This window comes from Melanerpes formicivorus, unplaced genomic scaffold (genome assembly GCF_026170545.1).
Source record: "Melanerpes formicivorus ecotype bairdi unplaced genomic scaffold, bMelFor1.0.p_v2 SCAF_61, whole genome shotgun sequence".
Taxonomy (NCBI): Eukaryota; Metazoa; Chordata; class Aves; order Piciformes; family Picidae; genus Melanerpes; species Melanerpes formicivorus.
In genome coordinates this window covers 4,563,248-4,569,082 of record NW_027142413.1, presented here as the reverse complement: position 1 = coordinate 4,569,082, position 5,835 = coordinate 4,563,248, and the positions used below count along the sequence as shown (strand labels likewise).

Below are 5,835 nucleotides of genomic sequence, written 5' to 3'. Positions count from 1 at the left end.
AGTATTACCAATTGCTACATAAGAAGCTTTGCAATTGCCCCCGTTGGATCTGTCCTGTTAAATACCAAGGTTTCCGTAATGTAAAAACGAATTCCAAATACGGTAACGCACGGCTTGAAAACATCTATGAAATGTGTAACGATTGCTCAGGAACGGGGGGTCTTCCTTTGTGCCGCGAGGGTCGTCGCTTTGCTTTGGGCTTTTTTACGTCATCTGGGATTTTTTGGCTCCTTAGTTTACATGCCGATAGGAACCGTTTTCCCCCTCGCCCGCCGATTGCGCAACACATACCCTACGACTGAAAAAATAAAACAACTGTTTACATCGACAGGAAAGAATGGGATCGATTGCTAAGTAGATACTTCGCAGCCGCCGAGCCGCGCCGAGCCGAGCCGCCGAGCCGAGCCGCGCCGAGCCGCCGAGCCGAGCCGCGCCGAGCCGAGCCGCCGAGCCGAGCCGCGCCGAGCCGCGCCGAGCCGAGCCGCGCCGAGCCGAGCCGCGCCGCCGAGCCGCGCCGAGCCGCCGAGCCGAGCCGCGCCGAGCCGAGCCGCCGAGCCGAGCCGCGCCGAGCCGAGCCGCCGAGCCGAGCCGAGCCGCGCCGAGCCGCCGAGCCGAGCCGCGCCGCCGAGCCGAGCCGCCGAGCCGCCGAGCCGAGCCGAGCCGCGCCGAGCCGCCGAGCCGCGCCGCCGAGCCGCGCCGAGCCGCGCCGCCGAGCCGCGCCGCCGAGCCGCGCCGAGCCGCGCCGCCGAGCCGAGCCGAGCCGAGCCGCCGAGCCGAGCCGCGCCGAGCCGAGCCGCCGAGCCGAGCCGCGCCGAGCCGAGCCGCCGAGCCGCCCCGAGCCGCGCCGCCGCGCCGAGCCGCCGAGCCGAGCCGCCCTTTTAGGGGAAGAAAACCCTCTCGTTTGCCTGAGAGCGCCGAGGCGACTCGCCCCGAGACTATAAATCCAACTACAATCCTCTCCTCTCTATAGAGATATTCAGGAATGGTATTCATTGCGACGGTAAAGAGGCTCTGAAGTTACCCCCCCCCCCCACCGGATCTCCTCTCTGAGATGCAAGTGATGCCGGAACGGAAAAGCGATTTGCGTGTAGAGCAAAGCCAATTTTGGCAACGTACCTACCAAAGGGGAATCGATTGAAAGCGGCGGACTTACGCTGAGCGGTCGAGGGGGCGTCTCTTGCCGCCGCGCGTGGGAAGCGCCCCGCCGGCCTCCGCTCGGCAGGTTTTCCGTTCCGAGAAAAACCAACCCAACGCCGAAACCGGTGAGTGTTCAAAAACCCTACAACGCAAAGGAAAATCCGTGAGCTGTTGTGTACTAGAGATACGCACTGTAAGTTTACGTCTTTCAGAACCCCATGCAGCGCATTTCAAAGCCTCTTTTCAGACAAGTTAATACCAGACTGCTGCGCCTAGTTAAACAGCAGAGCTATGAAGTTGCAAGAGAGGGGTGTCAGGGTTAGCTGGCCTCTTAGGGATTTTAATCCCCTCCGAGAACGTGCAAGCGTTTCAAACGAGCTGCTACGTAAGAACCCCCGAGAGCGGCAGAGGCTGGCGCTTACCTGGAAGGGAGCCCGAGGAAACCGGGAAGAATCTGAGCGAGGAGCTGAGCCCCGCCAAGCCCCCAACGTGCCGGTTCCTTCCGCCTCGCCTCGGGGAGCCCCGCGCTGGTTCCGTCCGGTTCCGTTCGCCTCGGTTCGCCTCTCCTCGTCTCGGGGGGCCCCGCGGGTGAGCTGCCGCGGGGAGTTTGAGTCGCCGCCGGCTGAGGCGAGGAAAAATCTTTTCCTTCGCTGAAAGCGCTATGCCGACTCACCCTAAAACTGAAACTTTCCTGTTTACATGGATAGTAAAGAATAGGGTCAATTGCTATATGAAAACCTTTGCAGTCTCCCCCATTGGAATGCTTAGTGGAACCCCCTGGTTCCACCCCGAGGGCTCTTACCTGTGGCAGCGATTTGCCTTTCTCCCTTGTGGGACTCCCCCTTAGGGCTTACACGTTACCCCTTTCCCTTGCCAGCAGTCCTTTTCCTGCCTGAAGGCTCTTGTCTCTTCCTGGGGTGATCTGACTGAGTTAAAAGAGCTCTGCCTGAGAAGCCTCTAAGGGGGCGCCCGGAGAGGTCCTGCGCCTCGGCGGGCCCCGCGGCCCGACGGAGAGGGGTCCCGCCGCGGTCCTCGGAAACCGATCTGGGGGAAAAGACGAACGCCACGGCTCGGGTAACTGCCGGAGTTCTATAGGGCTCGCTACAGCCCTGGACGGCTGTGGGATCTCTCCTAAAGGTCTCGGAGCCGAGCGGTTTCACAAACTCACCTTACTTCTGTGAAAGAGGAGGTTGGACTATTCCCCAGAAGTCTGCTGCACGTTTTCCTGGTTTCTGCAGATAGTTTTCCTCCTTTTCTTACCAGCGACTTATGTGAAGTCTTAGGGCTTTTAATCCCCTCCTAGAACATTCAGGCGTATCGAACCTTCAGAGCACCTACACGGGAACCGCGGACAGCGACAGAGGCTGGCACTAACCTGGTGCGGAGCTCAGCCGGACGAAGGGAACCCACGGAAGCTAAAGGAAGACGAGCTGAGAGCAGACCTCGGCGGAGCCGGCTGGCGCCCGGGGGAGCCGAGCCCCGGCGCGCCTGGTGAGAGGCAGCCCGGCTGGGCGGAGCCGCCGTCTGTTCGGGGGAAGGAAATCCTCCGGCTTCACAGAGAGCCGAGCCGACTCGCCCTAAGACTGCCAATCTCTCCTGTTCATATAGGTAGTCAGGACTGGCACTAAGTGCCAGGTAACAAGGCTCTGAACTCACCCCCGCTGCGTCTCTTCCGTTACACACAAAGGCTGCTAGCAGGTAGAAGCCGATTGCAAGCAGAGCAAAGCAGTTTGAAAACAGAACTACGAAATGGGTCTCAAGGAATTAAAGAGGGGGAACCCTCCTCAGTGTGTGTTGGGGGGGGGGATCCTTTGTTTCTTTTGCCTTTATTCTTTGTCCTGAGGTTTCTTTGGGTTTTGGTCTCTTTAATTTGAATGGAAGTAACCTCTGAGGAGAGCCCAGCGAAGCCTCCCCCCACACACAGGGGTGAGAATCCCCTACCTGGTCAGTGCTGCCCCCGCTCTTAAGGGGCCTGCTAGCATCTAAGGTGGATCTGGGGGTATCAAAGGGGAATTCGGGCACACAGAGAGGTATATGGGGAGGCTCTGGAGGGGCTCCAAAAGGACCTTTCAGTTGGATCCAACTGAGGCCACCGCCACCAAGCCACGCCCCCCAAACTGAGGCCGCCGCCAAGCCAGCCCCCCCACCCACCCAAACACATAGGCCGCTGGCAAGACAAGCAACCCCCCCACCCCCCCCCCCAGCAACAGAAGCTGCCGCCAAGCCAGCCAAACCCCCACCCCAGCAACAGAAGCTGCTGCCGCCAAGCCGGCCACCCCCCAACCCCCCCCAAACCACAGAGGGCGCCACCACCAAGCCAGCCACCCCCAACCCCCACCCAATAACAGAGGCCGCCGCCAAACCAGCCACGCATCCCACCCACCCCAGTCACAACAGAGGCCGCTGCCACCAAGCCAGCCCCCCCCCCCAACCACAGAGGCCACCGCCGCCAAGCCAGCCCCCCCCCAACCACAGAGGCCACCGCCGCCAAGCCAGCCCCCCCCCAACCACAGAGGCCACCGCCGCCAAGCCAAGCCAGCCCCCCCCCACGGCCCACCCAGTAACAGAGGCCGCTGCCAAAAAGCCAGCCACCCCCCACACACCCAAAAACATGGGCTGCCGCCAAATCAGCCACCACCCCTATCCCCCACCCAACAACAGAGGCCGCTGCCAAAGCAGCCACGCATCCCACTCCCCGCCCAACAGAGGCCGCTGCTGCCAAGCCAGCCAAACCCCCACCCACCCAACGCCAACAGAGGCCGCCACCAAAAAGCCAGCCACCACCCCCAACCACATAGGCCGCCGCCGCCAAGACAGCCACCCCCCCACTCCCCCACCCAATACCAGAGGCTGCCGCCAAACCAGCCACGCATCCCACCCCTCCCACCCAATAACAGAGGCCACCACCGCCAAGCCAGCCACCCCCCCACTCCACCACCCAATAACAAGGGCCGCCGCCAAGCCAAGCCAGCCCCCACCCCACGGCCCACCCAGTAACAGAGGCCACTGCCAAAAAGCCAGCCACCCCCCTACCCACCCACAACCAACAGAGGCCACCGCCAAAAAGCCAGCCACCCCCCCAACCAACCACAGAGGCTGCTGCCGCCAAGCCAGCCAACCCCCCCCCACCCCAGCAACAGAAGCTGCCACTGCCGCACCAGCCACCCCTCAACCCCCCCAAACCACAGAGGGCACCGCCACCACGCCAGCCACCCCCCCAACCCCCACCCAATAACAGATGCTGACACCAAACCAGCCACGCATCCCACCCACCCCCAGTCACAACAGAGGCCGCCGCCGCGCCAGCCACAGCCCCCCCACCCAGCCACATAGGCCGCCGCCAAGACAAGCAACCACCCCATACCCCCCAGCAACAGAAGCTGCCGCCAAGCCAGCGACGCATCCCACCCCAGCAACAGAAGCTGCCGCCACCAAGCCGGCCATCCCCTAATCCCCCCAAAAAACAGAGGCCGCTGCCACCAAGCCAGCAAATTGCCCCACACCCCCCAGCAACAGAAGCTGCCGCCGCCAAGCCGGCCATCCACTAACCCCCCCCAAAAACCAGAGGGCGCCACCACCACACCAGCCACCCCCCCCAACCCCCACCCAATAACAGAGGCCGCCGCCAAACCAGCCACGCATCCCACCCACCCCAGTCACAGAGGCCGCCGCCACCAAGCCAGTCCCCCCACACCCAACACAGGCCACCACCGCCAAGCCAGCCCCCCCCCCAACCACAGAGGGCACAGCCACCAAGCCAAGCCAGCACCCCCCCACGGCCCACCCAGTAACAGAGGCCGCCGCCAAAAAGCCAGCCACCCCACACACACCCAAAAACATGGGCTGCCACCAAACCAGCCAACACCCCTACCCCGTACCCAACAACAGAGGCCGCTGCCAAGGCAGCCACGCATCCCACCCCCCCGCCCAACAGAGGCCGCGGCTGCCAAGCCAGCCAAACCCCCAACCAACAACAGACACTGCCGCCGCCAAGGCAGCCGGCCCACCACCCCATAACAGAGGCCGTCGCTGCAAAGCCAGCCACCCCCCCACCCACCCAACACCAACAGAGGCTGCCGCCAAAAAGCCAGCCACCCCCCCCAACCACAGAGGACGCTGCCGCCAAGCCAGCAAATCCCCTCATGCCCCCCAGCAACAGAAGCTGCCGCCAAGCCAGCCAACCCCCCCACCCCAGCAACAGAAGCGGACGCTGCCAAGCCAGGCAGCCCCCAAGCCTCCCAAAACACAGAGGCCGCCGCCACCAAGTCAGCCACAGCCCCCCCACCCAACCACATAGGCCGCCGCCGCCAAGAATAACACCCCCCCACTCCCCCCACACCCCCCACCCAATAACAGGGGCCGCCGCCAAGCCAAGCCAGCCCCCCCCCACGGCCCACCCAGTAACAGAGGCCACTGCCAAAAAGCCAGCCACCCCCCTACCCACCCACAACCAACAGAGGCCGCCGCCAAAAAGCCAGCCACCCCCCCAACCAACCACATAGGCCGCTGCCGCCAAGCCAGCCAACCCCCACACCACCCCAGCAACAGAAGCTGCCGCTGCTGCACCAGCCACCCCTCAACCCCCCCAAACCACAGAGGGCGCTGCCACCACGCCAGCCACCCCCCCAACCCCCACCCAATAACAGAGGCCACCACCAAACCAGCCACGCATCCCACCCACCCCAGTCACAGCAGAGG

General features: G+C 63.6%; 1 long non-coding RNA gene across 1 annotated transcript; it reads right to left on the bottom strand.

Annotated features, from left to right (window-relative positions):
- Positions 1 to 1,172: 1,172 nt before the first annotated feature.
- LOC137453111 (uncharacterized) lies at positions 1,173 to 2,333 on the bottom strand. Its single transcript, XR_010990270.1, has 4 exons — positions 2,306 to 2,333; positions 1,940 to 2,181; positions 1,560 to 1,828; positions 1,173 to 1,279 (listed from the first exon to the last, which is right to left on the bottom strand). It is a non-coding gene; the product is annotated as an uncharacterized lncRNA (long non-coding RNA).
- Positions 2,334 to 5,835: the final 3,502 nt, after the last annotated feature.